Genomic DNA, 23,509 nt, shown 5'->3' on the forward strand with positions numbered 1-23,509 from the left:
AAGAAATAACCAGGCGGTGGTGGCGCATGCCTTTAATCCCAGCACTCGGGAGGCAGAGGCAGGCGGATCTCTGTGAGTTCGAGGCTGGCCTGGACTGATAGCCTGCAAAACAATACAGAGAAACCCTGTCTCGAAAAAACCAAAAAAATAAAAAATAAAAAAAATAGTTCAAGGACCTGAAAATTCAGGTCCTCGTGTCCCCAAGACAATAAATTAGACTGTCAACACATGGATAGTGATAAAAATGTGGAATATTTATATGGAAAATTGAGGGTATTCTGGAACAGCAAAGTGGGCTAGCATGACTTTTTACCTAGTTTCTAAGAAATTAAACACATATTATCAAGCTGTTTACCAACTGAGCCAGCCATTTCTCATGTCCTACAAAGGGTTTTCAATCTAAACACAGATTCATCTGCATTAGTAAAAAGATCAGGGAGAGGTGTAGAGAGTCAGTGTGGCTTCATGGAAGATAACTGTTTTGTAATAGAAGGATGCAAACCAAAATGAGTGTATGTATGTTAAGTAAAGCAGGAATTTGGACACATTATGAAAGAGTAAAAGGAGCAGGAAATAAAAGCAGTGACTGGAGACATAGCTTAGTGGATATGACAGCTTGCTGCTCTTTCAGGGAACAAGAATTCAGTTCCCAGAACCACAGTCATGTGTCTCACAAGTGCCTGCATCTAGCCTGCACCCTCTCCAATCATATATACATACACACAATATAAAAATGAAGGCAAAAGTAGAATTTGAAATTTTCAGGAAATCTTTCTTTGCAACCGCGTTAGTAATTGATAGTTTTGTTGTTAAAAAGCATACAAGCCCTTTAGTCACACAGCTGTGAAGAGACAGAGCTGATATCTGAGTCAAGATCTGCCTTATAACACCCTCCTTCCACTGCTAATCTCTTCTCTGGTGCCAGAGCCCCGGGTTTGTCAGCACAATCCCTCTAATTGGAAGGAAGGCTTGCCAGCCAGGTAGAATTAGAGAAGACTTTCTCCTTACTCTCTGATGGAGAACTAGATGCCTCTGTTGTGGCTGACTCTCCAACTCAATTAAGCTAATCCCCTATGATTGTTTTGGTTAAAAATCCTTTCTCTCAGCCTGTGATGTGCCAAAGACATGGAAATGGAAAGTAGTTAGGGGTGTAGCACTGTCTTGACATGTTTAATAACTTCGTGTTGGCAGAGAGAAAAAATGTGTGGGAGGGCAGCAAAAATAGAAATTGGAAGTGTAAAGCCAGGGCATGGCCAGAATTTACTTCATAGGGTAGATTCCTACCTGGTCTATTTCACTCCAAATGGCATAAGCCTCCCTGTCTGGCAGGAAAGAAACCAAGAATTTCTAATTCCCCTGAGGCAAACAAGATCCCTCTCTGCTGAACTGCACTGAATAAGGAGTCTGGCAGTGTGGAAAGCCTCTGTGAAATCTGAGGGATCTGTGACAACTCCAAGGAGGGGCTATGTGCTAATCTGCTTTGCTGCTCTTGTGTGTATCCTGCACAGAGTTCATTCAATGGCGTGCTAATAAACCACAATGGTGAAGGCAGTCTTAAAAAATACATTCACTCAGTCGAGTGCTTATGCCTGACACATTAGTTACTTAAAATCTATCAACATACCTGATCTGGTACCTTGTATAAACAGAGCTTCAAATAATATTTTTTTCATTTTTCATAACTCAATGAAATCACACTGAGGTAAGGTTAGAAAGATGAGGTCATTTCCTCATGTCAAGGTGAAAACAATTTACATAAGTTTTTAAGCATGACTCTACTAGACATGCAAATTCTGAACTTCACCTAGATCCTTAGACTTCATTAACTATTTGTTTATTTAATTTCATTTTATATTTCAATTAAAATTCTCCATCCCACCCCTCCTCATGCCCATCTGCCTTGCCTGCCTCCCATAAAACAACCCAGCATCCACCTCTCCCAACATGTAAGGCCTCCCATGGGGAGTCATCAAATTCAGACACATTAATTTGGGGCAGGACCAAAGCCCTCCCCCCATGCTTTAAAGCTGAGAATGGCATCCACTCATGAACACCAACAAGTCAGCTCATGTATATGCTGTAATCAAACTAATGAGTACCCCAAGTATCATCATAGAGCCCTCATCCAGTAACTTAGGGAACCAGATGCAGAAATCTACAACCAAGAACCAGACTGTGCTCTGAGAATCTTGTCAACAAGAAGAAGGAGGGGATACATGAACAAAGGAGTCAAGGTCATGATGTATAATTCTACAGTAACAGCTGAGCCAATGTTGTGGAAACTGATAGTCTCTAGAGCTACAACTTTGAAGGCTCTGGGGGACCAAATTAGGTGCTCCACATGTGGAAGACAGTTGTGAATCTTGGACTGTCAGAGGGGGCATGAGCAGTAGGGCCATGATACAAAGCTGGTTCATAAGCTAGCTTGTTGGAGCCTGTTTCCTATAGTGGAATTCCATGCTCAGTCTCAATACATGGGACAGGGGCCTGGACCTGCCCCAATCTATTGTGCCAGACTATATTGTCCCCCCATGAGACCCCTTACCTGTGAGAAGGAGTTCTCTGGGTGTAGCTAGGGGAGAGGAGAGGGAGAGTGGGAGGAGGGGTGGGAGGGAGAACTGTGGTTGGAAATATAAAATGAAATCAAAAAATAAAAACAGTTGAAAAAACAGAGTATCCGATTTATTCATCTGGCTAATGGTGGTATACATCTTTATTCCCTGCATTGTGAGGCAGAGGCAGGCAGACCTCTGTGAGTTTGAGACCATCCTGGTCTACAATATTAGTTCCATGACAGCTAAAACTACATAGAGAAACTCTCTCAAAAAAACAGCAAAAGAATATACAATCTATTCATGGTGCCATGTTACAGCAAGAAAATGTAAAAGTGTGATGTCTTGTGACACTAAAATGAAAATAATTGATAGAATGAATAGTAGTGAAATACTGATTGATAATATTTTTGGTAACTAACCTTATATTGTTCATGAGCTTTAAGCCAGGCTACATGTGAAATGAAAATTTCATGTCTAGACTTAAATAATAAATTATACATGTCATAAGTGATAAAAAGTTATTATTCTTGCAGGAGAAACAGTCTTGCATAGTTTAACTGATGTCTTGTAGTTAATTTTGTAGAATATATTGAATTTGATTGAATGACTGCATCTGAATTTAATGAGCAAATTATTGAAATTTATTTCCATGGAAATTATTGAATAGATAGCTTTTGTGTGGCAGACTGCACAGACAGACAGACAAAGAACATGTCATTTGAATGCCTCTCAATTTCTCCAATCTATTAAGTGGTACACTCAATCTTCACAAACACACCACTGAGTAAAAGTATTAGGCAAAAGAACGTGGCATGTGTGTGTGCGTGTGTGTGTGTGTGTATGTGTGTGTGTGTGTGCATGAGCACATGTGTGTGCATGTGTCAGTCTATCTATTTAGCTAAAAGATTCAGAGAAAGGAAGTAATTCATGGCCAAATGATTATCCTCCTCAGACACCCACTAAAGTGCACTGATGATTTTTTTAAAGTTTTTGAGGAGTTTTCCATGCAATGAGAAGCATTGTATGCAGCCACCACACCAGAACAGCAAGGAAGCCCCATCTCCTTTACTGAGCACTCTATTATAGCCATATTCATCCAGACACTCAATTGTTCTTTTCCTGTTCTGACAAATGCTACATATGTGGTGGTGCAAAAGAAAATGGCCCCCACAGAGAGTGGCAATATTAGGAGGAGTGGTCCAGTTGGAAGCAGTGTATCACTATAGGGGCAGACTTTAAAGTCTCTTTTGCTCATGCTTCCCTCAATGTGACTGTCAGTTGACTTCCAGTTTTCTGCAAGATGCAGCAGTCTCAGCTCTAGCACCACATCAGCCTGCATCCTGTCACACTCTAACTCATGATAAGGAACTGTCCCTCTGAAACTATGAGATCCTCCCCAAAGAAATATTTTCTTTATAAGAGTTGCTTGATCATGATGTCCGCTCAAGACAATAGAAAACACTAACTAAGAGAGCTGTCTTTACTTTAGCTACTATTAGTATCACATTGAGGTTAAGATGCATTCCTCTCTCATTGTCAGAATAGATTTTGGTTGGTCAGCTAGATACTATGCATATAAATAAAAATGATGAACACACACACACACACACACACACACACACACCCTAAATTTAAGCTCATAAGACAGAGAAAGGAAAAACAAACAAATGAGATCAGACAGTACATTGCCGGAGATTATATTGAAGAAAAGTTTGAAAAACAATGACTTTGGATGCTCAGCATTCATTAAAGTCAAGCATTGTTTTATATGTCCACAGTCCCAGTGTGGACATAGAAATGGCAGGGATGACCACTGAGGCTCACAGGACAGTCAGAGTACCTGAATCAGTGAACTCCAGATTTACTAAGAGACTTTTACTCAAAAATATTTTGAACCAGAATTGGAGAATGTATCTGATATGTACATGTGGCTTATGCACACAGTTCTACATGCATGTAAAGACACATGAAAGCAGGAATGTGAGCTCACACATCCTAAATAGAGCTTGAGCATAATGAGATATACAAATAAGTCCATGACTTATAAACAAAAGATAGCCATCAATATTTCACCAATGTGTTGGTGTTAAATGCAACACAGAAGACTGAAAGCATTGGGAAGAGCTGGGATTCTCAATGACAGTTAGCTCTTTCATTCATTTTGTGAATGTTTATGAGATAACTAGATAGAGAGAGAAAGAATGATCAGACTTTGAGGCCAAATTCCTCCCTTGACACTTTAGTAACTACAGTGTTGGAGCAATGAATTAGGCCCTTTGAGTTCTGTGTGGATACTAAGCAGAAAATTAAATAAAAAAATTCCCGTCTCACGAGGATGATGTGAGAAAGAAGGAAGGTTTCAACCAGTATTCTGTGTGCTCCAATAGGCTTTAAGTAGCATGCACATTTTATAGCACAAATAGAGTGCCAGGGTAATCTCATTCTCTCTCTCTCTCTCTCTGCTCTCTCTTTTTGTGTGTGTGTCTGCTTCCTTACTGTCTTGTGGTTCTTCTTTTTACTGCTATTTTGGTGAAGGTGTAAGGTTGAATATTTTACCACATGTTTGGTCATAACTTCTAAGTAAACATCCTCATGGTAAGATACAGGTAAATAAGCTATATCCAATGAAAGACGTAATTATAACCCAAGCCATTAACTAAAATGTCATATTTAGGAACTGGACATAAAATTTAGCAATTGAGAGTATGTATTGCTCTTCCAGGGAACCCTACTTCTGTTCCTAGCACACATATTACATGGATATCAACAGTCTTTGACTCTAGATCTGGAGGATCCAAGGTCCTCTGCTGGCCTCTTGAATAGTTGAACTCATCTGTCCACACTAACACAGACACATAAACACATAAAGAAAATAAAACTTCTTAAAATATTTCCTTTTAAAGAACTGGAAATCAATCTTTGTCTCTAGGATTTACCCTACTGTTCTCAAGAATCAAACTTCTCAGTATTTGATTTGGGCCTGGCTTAATGGTAATTAGCTCACTAACTCTGAATGTGAGACAGGATCTCTGAAGGAAACCCCCACATTCTTCAATAGTCAGATATAACTTCAATAGTCAGTAGCATATTTGTACCTCTCCATATTTCCTAAGCAATTTCAGATTGCAGCTTTCCAAATTTCATGTCAAACACTTTCTAATTATCCTTGCTTATAAAATGCGATTCTCAGCTCTACAGAAGCCAATATCATCTTTCGTAACAGAAAAACCAGAATTTCTTATCTTCACTTTCAAGACAAAAATATACATTTCAAAACACAATATGCTAGCAAGACTACAGCAAAACAGAAAAAAGTGTGATCAAATGCATGATGCCCTTGTCTTTTCTTGTTGGTGAGATAGTTGTTTGAGCACCTGCCTCAGTAAGTCTCTGATGTCCCTCGGTTGTAGATTATGAGCTGAATATGTAAGCCACATAAAGCCTTTCTTTCCCAAGTTGCTTTCAGTCATAGTGTTTTATGATAGCACATAAATGATACCAAAAGGAGTGACACAAATATTTTAATATATTCTGGTCAGGTCATATCAAAATTTCTATGTGCATGGAAAATGATTGCTAATCAAAACAAATAAAAATCATTTTCCTTACTGGAAACACAGATGGACTTGTTTCTAAAGTTTCTTTACACTCTAATTGATGGAAAAAAGTACCACTTCTAGAGAAAATTCTTTGAGAAGCCATACTATGCTGCTGTATCTCTCTCATTGTTTGTACTATCTGAGTGATGTGATCAAATTGAGTCGCTAATGGAGATGGTTTATTAATATATGAGTGGAAAGATGGAGATAATATTGCCTGGGAATAAGAAAGAAAATGGAAGAGCAAAAATACTTTGTATCTTTTTGTAGTCACTGAACACAAGCATACCCCCACAGTCTCATATGTACACACACACACACACACACACACACACACACACACACACACACACACACACACACACACAAAGAGTAAGGGCAGGATATATGGAAATCAAAAATATTTAAAGGTTTAGAAATTTGGACCAAAACTGATAAAATCAAGAAGAGAAATTCATAACATATTTTCGCCTCATATGTGCTTAAGAGAAGGTAAAAAAGAACAAGAAATAGATGTATGTAAACTTTTCTGTGGGTCCTATAATCAGAACTAGAAGATAGAGGGTTTTCCCCCACCCTGCGGCTAAGGACTACTTGTGAGTATCAAATTGGGATTCTGTAAGCATCCTGCTTGCTAGTTCTCTAGGACATGATGAAGAGGGCACATTTTCTTTCTAATTCCCTGTCTGTATAATTATTACAAATTATAGATGAAGGATGTGTTAGGCAGTTTTTCTGCTATTATGCTGAAACACACTGACAAAGGACACTTAAAGAAGGAAGGGTTTATTTAGAATCGCAGTTAAAGGTGAAGTCCATAAAGGAAGTTATGATAGATAGGTGGTCACATGATACCTGCAGTAGGAAGAAGTGAATGCTAATGCCACTCACAAATAGGTTGAGTTCACCTCTATTAATTACATACAGAAGTTTCATTACAGAAATTTCCTGAAGTTTGTGCCCTAGATGATTGTAGATCCTTTTAAATTGACAATCAAATTAATCATCATGTTGCATGAATAGCTAATAAAAGAATAAAGACAAGAATATGTGTTTCTATTATCAACACCATGTCATAGACAGATGTATTTGTTAAATTTATCTGACTTCTAAGACAAAAAAAAGATTGAATACTGAAACCTTCTCTACTATCCAATTTTTCTAAAACACAAAGATTAAACAATCTCATGATTTCAAGTAAATTTTCATGGCAATCTAATGATATTTTTACACAGTATTAAAACAACTCTAATTTTTGGAGTAAGGTCTTTTTTGTACTGTTATTTGGAGATTTTTGATGTATATGTGTTTATGTTTTTGTGCATCATCTTTGATATGTTTGACTGTAGAAACCAGAGGTTGATATCAGATGTCTTCTTCTTTTATTCCCTAATTTATTTTATTAATCTATTTATTGTTTTACATTTAAATTAAAACCATTAGACAATATATTTTGATTGTATCCTTCATTTTCTCTCAATTCCTCTCAGACACCTACCTACTTCATCCTCTCTCTCTCTTTCTCTCTCTCTCTTACTCTATCAAGGAAACCACCACCAAAACAAACTAGTAAAAACAGACAGTACAGAAAAATACTCAATCAAAATAAAATACAGAGATATACAAACACCTATGGAGTCCATTTTATGTTGGCCAACTATTCCTACCCATGGGAGCTGCCCTAAAATGCAGTTGATATAGCCAGTGATACTCCTTAGGAAAAAACTGATTTTCCCTTTCTTAGTAGGTATCAATTGCAAATAGCTCCTTAGCTAGGGATGAATCTCTGTATATACCATATACTCTCACTTCTCTGTGCTGTCTTCGAAATAGATCCCTGAGCTTTGAGATGATGGCTTTGATGGACATTTATCATTCATGACTGAGTGATCAAAGGTATCTCACTATTTGAACTCTATTTAGTTCTACCCCAAGAGGAAGCTTCTCTTAAAGTACTGAGCATTGCACTGATCTATGAATATCGAAATACATCATTTTATTGCTTTTTTATTAGAAATAAGAGTAATATAACTTCTTTCTATGTTTATGAAGTATATCTATTCTCAGGTTCCTGGCTACTTTATCAGTATCAACTATGTGTCCTATGTCACAGAGTAGACTTTAAATCCAGTTTAAAAGATAAATGATTGGTTACCCCTGTAACATTTGTGTCACTATTGTATCACTGTATTTTGCAGGCACATCAATATTTTAGACTGCAAGGTTTAATTCATTTCCCCCTTTAAGCATCATGAACACTAGTCAATAAGGATGAAGATTTTAGCTGTGTACCAACTCTACTTCTCCACGTTTGACAACATAAGTTAAGAGTTGCTTTCAGCACCCTCCAGTTTGTGGAAGGTGAACCACAGCTGTGACAATTGCCTGTGGTGGGAGAAGGATGCTGTCAATGGGACCTCTTTGACCAATGCTTCAAAAAGAAGTAAACCATTCCTGGATGTGGAAGTCTTAGTCTTACTTGTTGACATAAGATTTCTAGTTCAGATGTGGTCTTCCCATGATTTTATGACTCCATATAAGTTCCTTTAATTAATGCATATTTTTAGGAAGCTTCTACAGAAATGAGTTTCCATATTGACTTTTCAGGGGACTTTCATATTTATCTCTCCCCATAGTCCTTCCTGCCATCCCACGCCTGCCCCTACTTAACACTCATATTAAGGCTCCCTTTTATCCTGCAGATTCTGTTAAACCAAGTAGCCACAATGCCCAGGGCTAATCCTGCTTCACTTCCTCACTGGTGGCTTCAAAGAAGAGAGGAGTGCCACCCTAAAATCCCACAGCCAGAGAGTCTGGGAAACAGGGAGGACCCTAAGAGAGATATGCATGGTACCCCAGGAAAGGTTAATGGAACAGGATCTCCTGAGGGGAATGGGAGCATGGGGGAGGGGAGGAGAGAGGGCACTGGGAGAAAGAGAGGGGAGATGAGGACTTATGGAGAAGGAAAGTTGAATCAGGGGAAGAATAGAGGAGAGCAAGACAAGAGATACCATAATAGAAGGAGCCATTATAGGTTTGAAGAGAGGTCTGGCACTAGGGAGATGTCCAGAGACCTACGAAGATGACACAAACTGACAATCTAAGCAATATTGGAGAGGCTATACTAAATGCCCTTCCCTGATAATGTGATTACTGACTCCCTTCATGCCATCCTAGTGTCTTCATTGAGTGGCTGAAGGAAGCAAAGGTAGACACCCACAGCAAAACACTGAAATGAACTCTAGAACCAGTTGAAGAGAGGGAGGAGTGATGAGCAAAGGGGTTATGACTTAGCGGGTGAAACCCACAGAAACAGCTGACCTGTGCAAGGAGGACCTCATGAACACCAGACTTATAGCCGAGAGGCCAACATGGAAATGATCCAGACCCCCTGAATGTGGGTGTCAGTGAAGATGCATCAGCATTCTTTGGGGGGACTTGGGCAATAGATCAGCATTTATCCCTGGCATCCAGATTGAATTTGGGAGACCATTCCAGGAGGAGGAAGCTGTCTCAGGATGGACACATGGGATAGGGCCTAGGCCCTACCCTGGACAATAAGACAGACTTTGGAGATCACCCATGGAAGGCCTCACCCTCAATGGAGAGTGGAATGGGGATTTTATGGGGATCTGGTGGGGGGGACTAAGAAAGGCAGGGAAGAAGGGGAGGGAGAGGGAACTGTCATTGGCATGTCATTAATATCCCTCGATATTAATGGTCTTAACTTATCCATAAAAAGAAACAGGCTAACAGAATGGATGAAAGACAGAACCCATCCTTCTGCTGCATTCAAGAAACACAACTCAGCCTCAAAGATATATGTCACCACAGAATTAAGGGTTGAGAAAAGATTAGCTAATAGAATGAACCCAAGAAACAAGCTGAAGGGAAACAATCCTAATATCTAACCAATTAGAATTTAAACTAAAATCAATCAAAAGAGATGAAGGAAGTAATTTCATATTCATCACAGGAAACATCCACCAAGATGAAGTATCAATTCTGAACATCTATGCCTGAAATAAAAAGGCATCCATGTTCATAAAAGAAACATTACTAATATTCAAATCACATATAAAACCTCACACACTTATAGTGGGAGACTTCAACACTCTGCTGTCATCTCTAGGCAGGACTATCAGGCAGTATCTTAACAAAGATTTAAACAAATTAACAGAAATTATGAACCAGTTGGGTTTAAAACACATTTATAGAACATTTCATTGAAACACAAAAGTATATACATTCTTCTCAGTGCCAAAAGGAACCTTCTCAAAAACTGACCACATGCTGGGCAACATATCAAACATCAACAGGTACAAAAGAATTGGAATTTCTCCATGTATCTTATCAGACAATTCAACAACCACACAAAGTGCAGAAACCCTACAAATTCATGGAATTTGAATCATGTGAAATTACACCATTCCTGGATCAAAGATGAAATTAAAAAAGAAATTAAAGACTTCATACAACTCTAAGAGGATAAAGATGCAACATACCCAAACTTATGGGACACTTTGAAAACAGTGCTAAAAAAATTCCTAGCACTAGGTACCCACATGAAGAAACTGGAGAATATTCACACTAGTAAATTAACAGCATACCTGAAAACTCTAGAACAAAAAGAAGCAAACTTACACTGGAGGAGTAGACCACAGGAAATAATCAAATTAAGGGCTGAACTCAATGAAGCAGAAACTAGGAAAATGATACAAAGAATCACTGTAATGAAGAATTGGTTCTTTGAAAAAAATCAACAAGATAGAGAAAACTTTATTCAAACTTACCAAAAGGCAGAGTGTGAACATGCAAATTAACAAAATCAGAAATGAAAAGGGAAACAAAGCAACGGTCACTGAGGAAATCCTGAGAATCATAAGGGCATACTTTGAAAACCTGTACTCCACAAAATTTAAAAATTTAAAGGAAATGGACAATTTTCTGGATAGATATCACTTACCAAAATTAAGTCAAGAGCAGATAAGCAATGTAAACAGTCCTATAACCCATACTGAAATAGAAGCAATCATTACAAATCTCCCAACCAAAGAAAGCCCAAGGCCCAGATTGCTTCACTGCAGAATGCTACCAGATTCAAAGAACAACTTATAACAATTTTCCTCAAAGCATTCCACACAATAGAAGTTGAAGGGTCTTTGACAAACTCTTTTTATGAGGCTTCAATAACCTTGATACTCAATCCAGACAAAGTCACAACTAAGAAAGAGAACTTCAGACCAATAGCCCTCATAAAATTTGATGCGAAAATAATCAAGAAAATATAGACAAATTGGGTCCAAGAACACCTCAAAACAATCATCCACCATGATCAATAGGTTTCATCTCGGGGATGCTGGGATGGTGCAACATACGAAATTCCATCAATGTAATCCACCATACAAACAAGCTGAGAAATAAAAATCACAAGATCATCTCATTAGATGCTGAAAAAGCCTTTGAAAAAATCCAACCTCACTTTATGATAAAGGTCTTGGAGAGATCAAGGATAACAGGAACATACTTAAATATGCTAAAAGCTATATACAGCAAACCAACAGCCAACATCAAACTAAATGGACAGAAACACAACACAGTTCATCTAAAATCAGGAAAAAGACAAGGCTGTTCACTCTCTTCGTACCTCTTCAATATTGTGCTGAAGGTCTAGCTAGAGCAATAAGACAACAAAATGAGATCAAGGGGATACAAATTAGGAAAGAAGAGGTCAAACTTTCACTATTTTCAGATGATATGATTGCTTGCATAAATGACACAAAAATGACCAGGGAATTCCTACAGCTGATGAATACTTACAGCAAAGTGTCAAGATATGAGATCACCTCAAGAAAATAAGGAGCCTTACTATATACAGATGATAAAAGGTTTGAGAAAGAAATCAGGGATTGACATGTGAAGCAAGCTTGTTTCTAATTTAAATGCCAAAAAATTTAAAGTAAAGAAGTGTTCTAGTTAGTCCCACCTTTCACATTGTATGTGGTTTAGCTAGTCTAGTCTGTTGTATCCACTTTACACAAGCTAGAGGATCATCTGGGAAGCAGAAGCCTCAGTTGAGAAAACCCAGAAAATAGGTCTGTGGACATTTTCTTGGTTCATGATTCAACTGGGAGACACCAAACTACTATAGATAGGACTACACCTTGGCAGTTTCTCATGGGTTGTAGAAGATAACATGCTGAGCGAGCCAATGAACATTACTCTGTAGTACCCTCTGTTTCATTTTCTATCTTAAAGTTTCTGCCTTTACCTCCCCTGACATTGGAAGTAATCCCTAAGCCAAAAAAACCTTTTCCTCCATAAGTTGCTATTGTTCATGATGTTTTGTAATAATAATTGAAAGAAACTGAAGACATATGTTTCCTGGTACTCAAATTTAGGTCCTGATGCAATGTGACAGGTCCTGTGTTGACTAATCCATCTCCTCAGCCTCAACCCTTAATGTTTCTGAAAGATATTATTTTTCAGAGTAAATGAACTGCAATTTCTCTGAGTGGTACAGCAAAGGTCTGAAATTTTAATTACATGAAACTGGATGTAACAAAACAATACTTAATTTATCAATATCTGTCCTTGTTGACTGTAATAACACTGAGTCTGGAACTGAGAATTGGCAAGAGAAAGGGGTTATAGCAAGTGGTGTATTGTAGTGATTAGCAAGCCAAACAAATTAGTAAGGTAATTAACACACTGTTTGGTTGATTCATTATCAAAAATTCATTTGCACAAGGATTAGTGTTTACGACCCACTGTTCCTTTACTTGTGAACATAAGGACAAATAGTCATAGCAGTGATAATTTGTAAAAAACAAAAACAAAGAATAAAAAAACATTGGTAGCCTCAGCTCTTTTTCCTCGTCTTGATATATATATATATATATATATTCATTATTATTTTCTAACAAAGAAAGAAACATAAGCCTGTTTTGAGGGCAAATACCTGTAATCGAAGCACTCAGCTCAGGATGTGGAAGTAGAAAGATCAGAAATACAAGGTCATTTTTAGTTACACAGTGAGGTTGAAGTCAGCCTATGCTGCATGAGTCACTCTTTCAAAAAATTAAAACTAAAAAATAATTTGCTTTGTGGGGAAGTGTTATCAGGCTTGAGATGTAGCTCAGTATAGTGCTTCCATAGCAAGAATGGGGCACTGATACCCATGCCTACTACCAATTAAACCAGTCACAGTGATTAAAGATCTCCATCTCAACATTCAGGAAGTAGAGGCAGGATCAGATGGTATCATATACATGGAGTTTAAGGTTAGCATGGTATATCTAAGATCCCGTCTAAAAGGCATGGGGAATGAAAGAAAATCAAGTATAGCTATACAGAATATGTGTTCTATCAGATTGTAGAAAATGACTGTTTGGAATTGGGGTATTCTTTCCAAACACTGAGTTTGTGACTATTGATTCAACACAGTCTTGCCTTGAAAAAACAAAAGCGAAAGTGGAGCCCAAATGACAGCCTTTATTATATGTCATCTTTAAATGCCAAAAAAGTCCCAATATGAATTCTCTATGATTAATTTAATTTAACCCTCAGAGTGAGCACAGGATAAATGTTACATCGTTGAGAAGACTAAGTTTTCACACTGTTAAGTCTATCAGACATTGACAATTCAAACTAGATTAATCTGAAACTAACTGTGGTGATCAGAAATCTTAGGACTCTTGGTATCTATGTTCTTTTCATGATGATATTTTCCACGTTACCTAGAGTACACTTTACTGATTTTAGGTCTTTTTCTTTTATTTTGCTTTCAAATCCTTCCAATTCTCTAATGTCCAGTGAATGCAGCAAGCTTTTCAAATCGCTATTTGAGTTCAATCAGGGACCTAGAGTTAGTTGGGTGAACCAAGGGAAAAGAGATAATGTCCACGCTGATAGTGCAGTGCAACATGAAGAAAGAAATGCCTTTAGGCAAGCAGAGATTATCAGACTGATTTGGACAAACTAGTACCCAGTGTTGAGCTAGCAAAATTTCTGACATTCTTTTTATTTTGAAGAGCAAATATTTGTAAACATGTCAGATAAATGTTTGCTGGCTTGTTTTGCTTTGGTTTTATGGAAAAACGATGTCTAATGTTTACTTTTGCCTTGATCTTAAAGTTATCAAAGGCCCAAATCTTGTCATGAGGTGATTTAATGCTGAAAAAATGAACTAAAAAATGAAATGGTAATCTATGGGGTCTTAGGTAATAGAACAGTATTTATTCCTGGCATGCAAATGTACTGTGGGTGCCCATCCCACATTGAGGGATGCTTTCACAGCCTAGATATTTGGGGGAGGCCATAGATCCTACCTTGAATGAAATGACAGAATCTGGAGATCCCCTATGGGAGGGCCTCAAAGTCCTTGGGGAGTTAAATGAGGATTGGGGGAGACTGGAGGGATTATTGGGGATACAAGGGAGGAGAGGAGGGAGAGGGAGCTAGGATTCACCTGTGAAGCAAGCTTGTTTCTAATTTAAATTTAAAAAAAAAAGATAAAAAAGAAAAATAATTGAAATATTTCAAAGCAGAATTGTATATAGTACAGATAATGATTAACATAACACTTTGCATTTCATTTGAGAGGAGACTTTTGAAATACTAATAGTAAATACTAGTAGTGGCCACATCCTAAAATCTCTTGGAATACATGAGGAGGGTTTTAATGACAGAGCATAGAGACTCCAGATTCTGGCATGAAATACAATTTACCAATTTTATACAGTGTGAAAAATCATCTATTTAGAATTACTTAAGAGCAAGGAAAAGGCATAGCTTAGTGGATAAGAGAACTTGCTATGTAATCATGAGGACTTATATTCAAATCCCAGGACCCACATTAAAAAACAGATTTGCCTTAACACCAGTCCTATGCTTGGTAGAGAAAGAATAATTGCTGGGGCTTGTGTATGCCAATCTGGCTTCATGTTTAGTGAAAGATGCTAAATTGAGATAACTGGGTAATCAGTCATGGAAAAGGATACCTGTTGTCTTCTGCTTTAGCACATAGGTAAACACATTCACAAACACACATTGTGATATAAATATTTTCTTTGAAGTAAATCTGGTTTTTGTTTCCTTTACGATAGAAACCAAATTTTTTGATAAAACTATTTGGATGTAAGACATATTGAGAATTATGGGTACTCTTAGTTGTATTTGTGAAAAAGAAGCCAAAAATCACAGCTAAGCTTTAGTTTACCCCAAAATGTATGTTCTAATAAATAGTTTGGAAGTATTAAATAAATATCTCTAGGAAGATTATACAAATACTAATGGTAGAATCCACAATTTAAGACATGTCTAGATGTAACTGTCAGCATTTTGCCTAGTTCATACCATATTGCCATTTCAGTTTCATAGAGGGAAGAACTCAAATAGGCTAAAGAAAAGAGAATCATTGTTCACTGGGTAATTCATCATAAGCGCTTTCATGAGGTCAAAATGGAAATGGTTTTGACTATGAGAGAGAATATAAGGGTACCATTACATGGTAAGTAGTTCTTAGAATAGAGTGTGAGTGATCTCATTCTTGGAGATATTTATTTTTTCTCATTTTAGAAGCAGAACTGAGCTTGAGCACCATGGAAATATGAAGATAAAATATTTGAAAACTTTTGCCAGTCTTGTTGAAATTTTCAGAGTCATAGCTTGGATCTCTGTTGTCCTAGAAAAGGCAAGACTGCCACCAGATCTCAATAGATCAATTAAACAGAAAACTTAAAGGCAAAAATCAGGAATAGAAGATTCTCTCAATATGGCCACATTGACAAGAGGAGCAATCTAGTGACATCCCTCCAAGTTTGTCTTTTGAGGGATTCTAACCCAAGGTTTAATTTTACATAGAAGATATAAAACAAACTGAACTAAGAAGTCGAGGTCAAGGTGTAGTCCTGACACCCACTGATATAGCCTTCAAGTTTGTGTGACAACTGTCCAGAGTAGTCAGGACTGAGTGAAATCTCTTCCTGGACAACAAGTTCTTTCACTGGCTAGACCAGTTACCAAACCAAAAATCTGCCTCTGAGTAAAGTACACACATACACACACACTCACACACACTCAAACACACCAATTTCCCATGGCTACATGCAAAGAAACTTTGAGTTAACAATGAACTTACACATGTAAGATGTCCACTTAAACTTTGTGATTGCCATTGATTATGAATATTGACTCCTGAAACAAGAATTGTTATTATAAGAGAAAAACATGAATATCATCATTATAAAATTTTTAAAAAACTGTAGTATTTATTAATATTGTTTGTCACATATGTATATGTATGTGCGTGTTTGTGTGCATGTGTTTATAGTGTGAAAACAAGTGGTCTGGTGACACAGCATGTGTGTGGAAGTCAGACGACCAATTTCTGGAGTAGTTCTTTCCCTGTGGATGACCAAGATAGAAATGAGGTTGGCAAGCTTGCACTGTGAGTGATTTTAGCTTTTGAATCATTTTCCAGCCCAATGTAATTGTTATAATTTATATGCATTTATTATAAATAATTGATGAGTATTATTTACTAATCATTAAATTTGAAATTCATATTAAAGCTCAGCAAGCCTCCTCAGTGACAATTTCTATTTTATGTCAGCTGAAGATACATGGAAAATTACATGAGTTTGTGAGTGATTACTTTAATATTCATCAAATCACCAAACTATATTTGATAGTTGAAGAAGATAACATTAATTGGAAAACCAGTAACAACAGGCAAATAACTAAATAAGGTAGCAAGAAGCAGTCACTGAGTTAGCTGAATGTAAGTAGATGACAAAGAAACAGTAAGATACATTGTAGCCTAAATCATGATGCTAACAGGGGGATGTCCTTCTGTATATGTTTCTCTTATTGATTGATGAATAAAACACTGTTGGCCAATAGGACAGCAAGATAAGCAAGTCTAGAAAATGAGGAGAATTCTGGGAAATTTAATCAGAGTCAGACACCATATGAGACAGAAAAGGAGTAAGAATTCTGGACCCTTTTCCGGGAAGATAAGGTCATGTAGAAATATATAGATTAGCAGTTATGGGTTAAGAATTAAGACAGAGCTAGTCATTAAGAAGCCTAAACCACCAGCCAACAGTTTCAGACTTAATATAACATCTGTGTGTTTATTTGGGGCAAGGTATAGGGAAAAGGTTTCAACCAAAGAAACACACCCTGAGCAAAGCCAAAGATACACACTTTGGCCATGCAACCAGAACCAAAGAAATGTACCCTGACCCTGAAACCAGTGCCGAACAAACACACTTTGTCCCTGGAATCAGAGTCAGTGAAAGAAATACACATGGCCCTAAAATTATACCCAAAAAGCTAAAATGGACCAGAGAAAGAAACACACTTTGGCCCTAAAACCAGAGCCAAATCTGACCCTAACCCTGTGCAGAAAACTAACTAATCCTTGATCAGCAGCTATAGCCAATGTGAGCTCAGCATTGAAATCTGACCAATACCCACCCTGGAAGCCTTATATAAACTCTGTGTCTGTTTAGTTTGTGGCTGTTTATGCTACCTGCTACCAAGCTGTCCTATGCCACTCTGACAGAGGGCAGCCACTCTCCTGGATTCTTCCCTCATAATAAACCCCTTGGATGAGCTTTGGGTGAAGATCTTCTTTTGCAGCAGAGAAGACCCTGGACAGAACAGAGCCAGCAGTGCTGTAAAGCTTTTGGTGGGGAAACCCTCCCCTGGCAGAGTGAAGTTGTTACACTCTTCTCTTCACTCCTGGGTAGTAGAGCTGAACTGTAGGAACTTCCCCTGGGAAACCTCCTGTCTGAGCAAAACTGCTACACTGGGCGAACATCCCCAGCTGGAAGACCCTGTCCTGCTGGAGCAGAGCAGATACACTGGGGAATCCTTTCCCTATGGCAGGGCTGTAAGCTGTTAGGCTTACTGCTGCCTGTGATATTCCTTGGCTCCCAAGCTCCAGGATACTTTTCCATCTGAGCTGTGTAACACTCAGCATTCTGTGACTCCTGGATGCCAGAATACCTGTCCCACCTGATCTGCCCAACATGCCTACACAAGGTGGCTGTGGAGCCAGCAGGAGAATCATGTAACATGATGGGAAGCACAAATTCACAAATTATCCAATGATATTGATAGACATGCTAAAAGTATTGATTTCTGGGACTCCATTTGAATTGGGTTACATGCAAGCCCCTTGCCCAACAATACTCCTGGAAAAATAGAACCTTCATCTGCCTCTATCTTTGTGCATACCCCACTTCAAACAACAGAACAAGAACCTAATCTCATGATGATCTTTAATATCTTCTCATTCATGTTCAGTTTCCTTTGAAGTATATTCTAGGGCATAAGCATGTCCTGAAGGCAGGAATATGAATTGTCCTGAACCACCTTGGGGTGCATGCACAATGGGCCACATTGTTTCTTCTGAATTAACTTTTATAAGAATTCCCTATTTATTAACTTTTATAGGAATCCCCCATTTAACATTGAATGCCCATGAATAATTGGATATTCATGTGATTAAACAAGATGCATCATGGGATATCACAACAAACTAAGACTTAACTAATCTAGGTCTGTCAGTCATAACAGAGCAGCCAATGCCTCTACTCATGTACTACATACATAAAGGTCACACTAAGCCCAGCATATCTGGTCAACACCTTAACTTGGCTTTTGAATTTGCATTCTGCTTCCTCCAATCTTTCAGTAAGATGTTGAGAACATAGAAACAACCAATCTAGATGGTAACCACAGATAACACATTCTTAGAATCATGGAAGCTCCAATTACCTGCACAAGATCAAGGTAATGTTTTAGCACAGATTAAGGCAATACACCCTTGCTGAAGCCATATTGAGGATCTTTGGACATTTGATAGCTTCTGGTAAAGGGAGATTCATTCACTTTGGGAGTGTGGCCATTGATAATTTGTCTGTGCTTCAATGGGTCACCTAATATCCATGAATCACACAACTAGATTCTGAACTTTTTCATAGATTATCAAAAGAAAATAATAAAGGCATATAGTTGTGAGTAGATATATAGGATAAACTTTGGTGGGTATAGGATGAATATACAAAAAGAGAAGAGAGAATGAAGAGTGGATATGAACATAGGTCATTGTATACCTATATGATAATCCCAAACTTACATGGCACGTACTTCTATGTATATGTTGTCCTATTGGTTGATAAATAATATTGGTGGCCAATAGGGAAGCAAGATATGTGGAGCTAGGTGTCGAGGAGGATTCTTGGAAATGTAGTCAAGAGTATATAGTCAAAAGGAGATGACACAAGTCTGGAAATTTCTGTAAGATAAGAGATTATAAAATATATATTAGTAATTATGGAAAACTATGAAAATTTACCTCATATGAAGTAGGTAAAATGAAGCATCTGGTCTATTGAAAACATTTTATCAGTAATCAGAACTCTACTGAAAGAAAAATAAAACTAAGTCAATTCTTCAGAGCAGAAATGAAGTAGAAAAAAATTGTCCAGAGGAAAACAATACAACAATTGGGCATATTAGCTTATGTCTGCTGTCTCTGAACTGAGACAATGGCAACAGGGTTTGAGGAGAGTCTTAGATATATGAAAGACACTGTTTCAAAGACTAAATGAATTGAGGACTGGAATGATTGCTTCAAAGAGACTATAACTTTTTCATGAGGATCTGAGTTTGGATCCTCTGTAAAAAGCCAAGCTCACTGGTATACATTTCCAATTATAGTTCTGGGGAGAGGAGGATACAAGGAAGACTCATGGAGCTCACTGAACAGCAAGACTTGTTGAACTTCAGTGAGCTCCAGCTTGTGTGCCAGGCCCTCTCTCAAAACATGAGATGAGAGACTGGAAAAAACACCCAATGATGATTTCCAGCCTCCAAATGCACAGGAACATGGATGCAAGTACACCTTAATGCACATGCATGAACAAGCACACCCATCCACCCCCCTCACATACACAGACACACACACACACAAAACATAAGTAAAATAAAATTTATTAACATAGAAAAGAATAGAAAATGTGAGAATTGTGTCTTCCATTTAGACAAGTCAAATTGATCAAATCCAAACAGGCTAGCAAGTAAAACCAAAAAACATTTAAATTTAAAAGATGGAGAAATGAAACAGAATACCTTATAAGTGATGTCATGCAAAGAAAAACAAAACAGGAGATTAATAGGAACATGTCTAAGTAAGTTGCATATCTTAGAAGAAAGGAATAAATTTCTATAAGCATAAAGCTTACATAGGAAACTGAAATTCAGAATAGACCAGTAGGTTATGAGAGACTGAATTAGCATTCAAGGACTGTAGTAACTTGCTTACATGGAATCTTCAGGACCAAATAGCTTGATTTGGAAACTGTATAATGGAAATAATTGATACTACAGGCTGAGATTGCTCAGTGTTTTAAGAGCACTTGCTTCTCTTCAATTCATTCAAGGTTTGGTTCCTAGTACCCACTTAGTAGCTCGTAACTATAACTACAGTTCTGATGAATCTGCCACCCATTCCTGTCTTCCTCAGGAAATGCACAAATGTGGTGTGCCTACATTTATGCATATAAGAGAGTCACACACATGCAAAAATAAATAACTATAAATACAAAAACAAATAAAAAAGAAAAAAGAAATGGTGCTAATATTTGGAAAAGTGCCAAAAGTTTGGAGCAAGCCCTGCCAAGCTCGCTTAATTAAGTCTGCAGTACCCGGTGCAAATGGCATATGAGACATAAAATACAAATAAAAAACTGGAGTTAAAATTATATAAAAACAGAAGTAAAATTAAATAAAATAGGAACAAAATGATAAAACAATCTACATATAAAAAATATCAGCCAGCAAAGCCAGTGGTGTTTTTCTCTCAGATACAACCATAACTGTGGTGATTTGAATATTTGGATGCTCAGTCACAATAAGTGAAACTCTTTCAGAAGATTTGGATGTCAGAGGAGTTGTGGCCCTTCTTGAAAGAATGTGTCATTGCAGGTGGACTTTGAGATTTCAGAAGCTCACACCTTGCCCAGTCTTATTCTTTTCTGTCTAGTACCTGAGGATCAGTATGTAGGTCTCAGTTACTAGAACAGCACTGTAGTTGCCTGCCACCATGCTCACTAACTAATGTTCTGTAATATCCTCCTGAAACTGTAACAAGATCCCAATGAATACGTTCCCTTTTTATGATGTCTCTTTATAGCAATAGAAGAGTAACTAAAACAGTGTCTCAACACATGAAAATGTTTTATAGACCATGTTAGCCAAAAAATGATCAATATCTCATGAATATATCAATAGATTTAGAAACTCTTTCATACAAAATAGGTAACACTTCTATGATGATGAAGACCCACCCTTAAACTATAATTTAAAAAAGTATTTTGATGTAAAAAAGACATTTAAGAGAAGTTCACAGACACCATTTTATTCTACAAGGCAATCCTGAAAATGTTCTCTTCAAGATCAAGAAAGAGATAAGGGTGTCTGAGCTCACCAGTTATGCTCTGAGAACATTGAGATCTCTAGCTGGAAAGTTCTAAAAGAGGAAATGAAAAGCCTTCAAGAAAGAAATAAAGAGATAAATGTATGTTTGCAGATGATATAGTTTTATACATTGGAATCCAGAAGGAGTCTATTACAAATAAAATAATTGAGCAAAATAAAACAGAGCATATTATAGTCATAGTGCTTGGAAGGCAGAGGCAGGGAATCTTTGAGTTTGAAGTAGGCTTTGTCTATAAAGACAGGTCTTTGCCTCAGAAAATGAGGTGCTACTGATGCACTTGAGTAGAAGACTGGTTGACTCACATGTGTAAAATCTTGGGTATTATCCACAGGTAGGAAGGAAGAAATTAAGGGAGGAAGATGGGGGAAGGAAATGTAAGGAAAAGGGGATAGAGAAGAAGAGAGGGAGGAAGTCATTAAAACTATGTAAGTAAATTCATTGCAGATACAGGATTCAAAGGTAAAATATTCAAAACATTTTACTACATATTAAAATGAACTATAATACCACAGAGAATAAAATTCTAAGAAGTAAAATTCACTAATGAAATGAAAGGCTTGTTCACTGAAAAATACAAAACAATAATGAAACAAAATTAAAATCGCAATTTAAAGAGAGACTTGTGCTCATTGATTTGAAATCTTGAGTTAGTGAAATGTTGATTTTATTTCAAAGATTCATTCCTTTCAAAATCCCAATGCTAGACATATTAAAAAAATAATTCCTAGTAAAACAAAAAGTACAACTACATGAAAGTATCTACAGAAACACAAATTAATTCAGGAACATTCTACATTGTTATATAATGCCTTAATATCTATGGGCCTTCAAGATGGAAAAGTAGGTAAAGAAGCTTGCTTCCAAGACTAACAATCTGAGTTCAGTGTCTGGGAGTCACAAGGTGGAAAGGGAGAACCAAGTCCCTTGTGCTGTCCTCTGAGTTCCGCATACATACTGTTACAGCCATGTATGCATACACACACACCTATGCACACACTAAATGAATAAATATGATGAAAAATCACAAATAGAAATACAGTGTTACTTGTATAAAAACAGAAATGTAAACAAAGGGAACAGAATAGCCTAATACAAATACATAGACATACACATTACTAGCTGACATCTCATGAAGGAGTAAATTTCACAAAAGCAAAATTGATGTCTTCGACAAATGGAATTGTGGAGAATCAGATGGTAACACAGAAAAAGATTATGGACTGAGCAGATGGTTTCTTGATCAAATTATTGCTGTGCATACATTATAACCCAAGTTTGGATACCCATAACTTAAAAGTAAAAAAGCAAAAACAAATACAAAACAAAAAAATGCATAGGCAAGGTAGGCTGGTTTTTGCTTATAACTCCATTCCAGCAGTGTGTGTTGGAGGTGGAGGGGATGGATACTCAGGTCTTCCCATCCAGCCAGTCATCAGAGTTAAGGAGAGACCTTGTCTTAAAAAGTAAAGATTTCATGATAGAAGGGAGAGGGACCTGGGATCGATATATGAAATGAGATTGAAAAAATAAAGTAAGTTAGAGAAGTGACTGAGGAAACACTGGATATCATTCTCTGGCATCCTAATCCACTTGAACAGGCAAAGGTCCGCATGTGTGTATATATACACACACTCAAAGTAAATTAATATAATGAGTAAATAATATTAACTAAGAAATAATAATAAAGAAAATGTAATTTGAAATTAAAATTAACAAATGCAAATAAAGTAAAATTTCATCCAACATCCCCACTTATCCCTGAAATGGTTTTTGAATTTTTTAGATTAGGTAGAGAACTCCTCTATGCATATATGGAGAGCTGCATGACTCCTTTTTTG

This window comes from Mesocricetus auratus, unplaced genomic scaffold (assembly GCF_017639785.1).
Source record: "Mesocricetus auratus isolate SY011 unplaced genomic scaffold, BCM_Maur_2.0 Super-Scaffold_100676, whole genome shotgun sequence".
Lineage (NCBI taxonomy): Eukaryota > Metazoa > Chordata > Mammalia > Rodentia > Cricetidae > Mesocricetus > Mesocricetus auratus.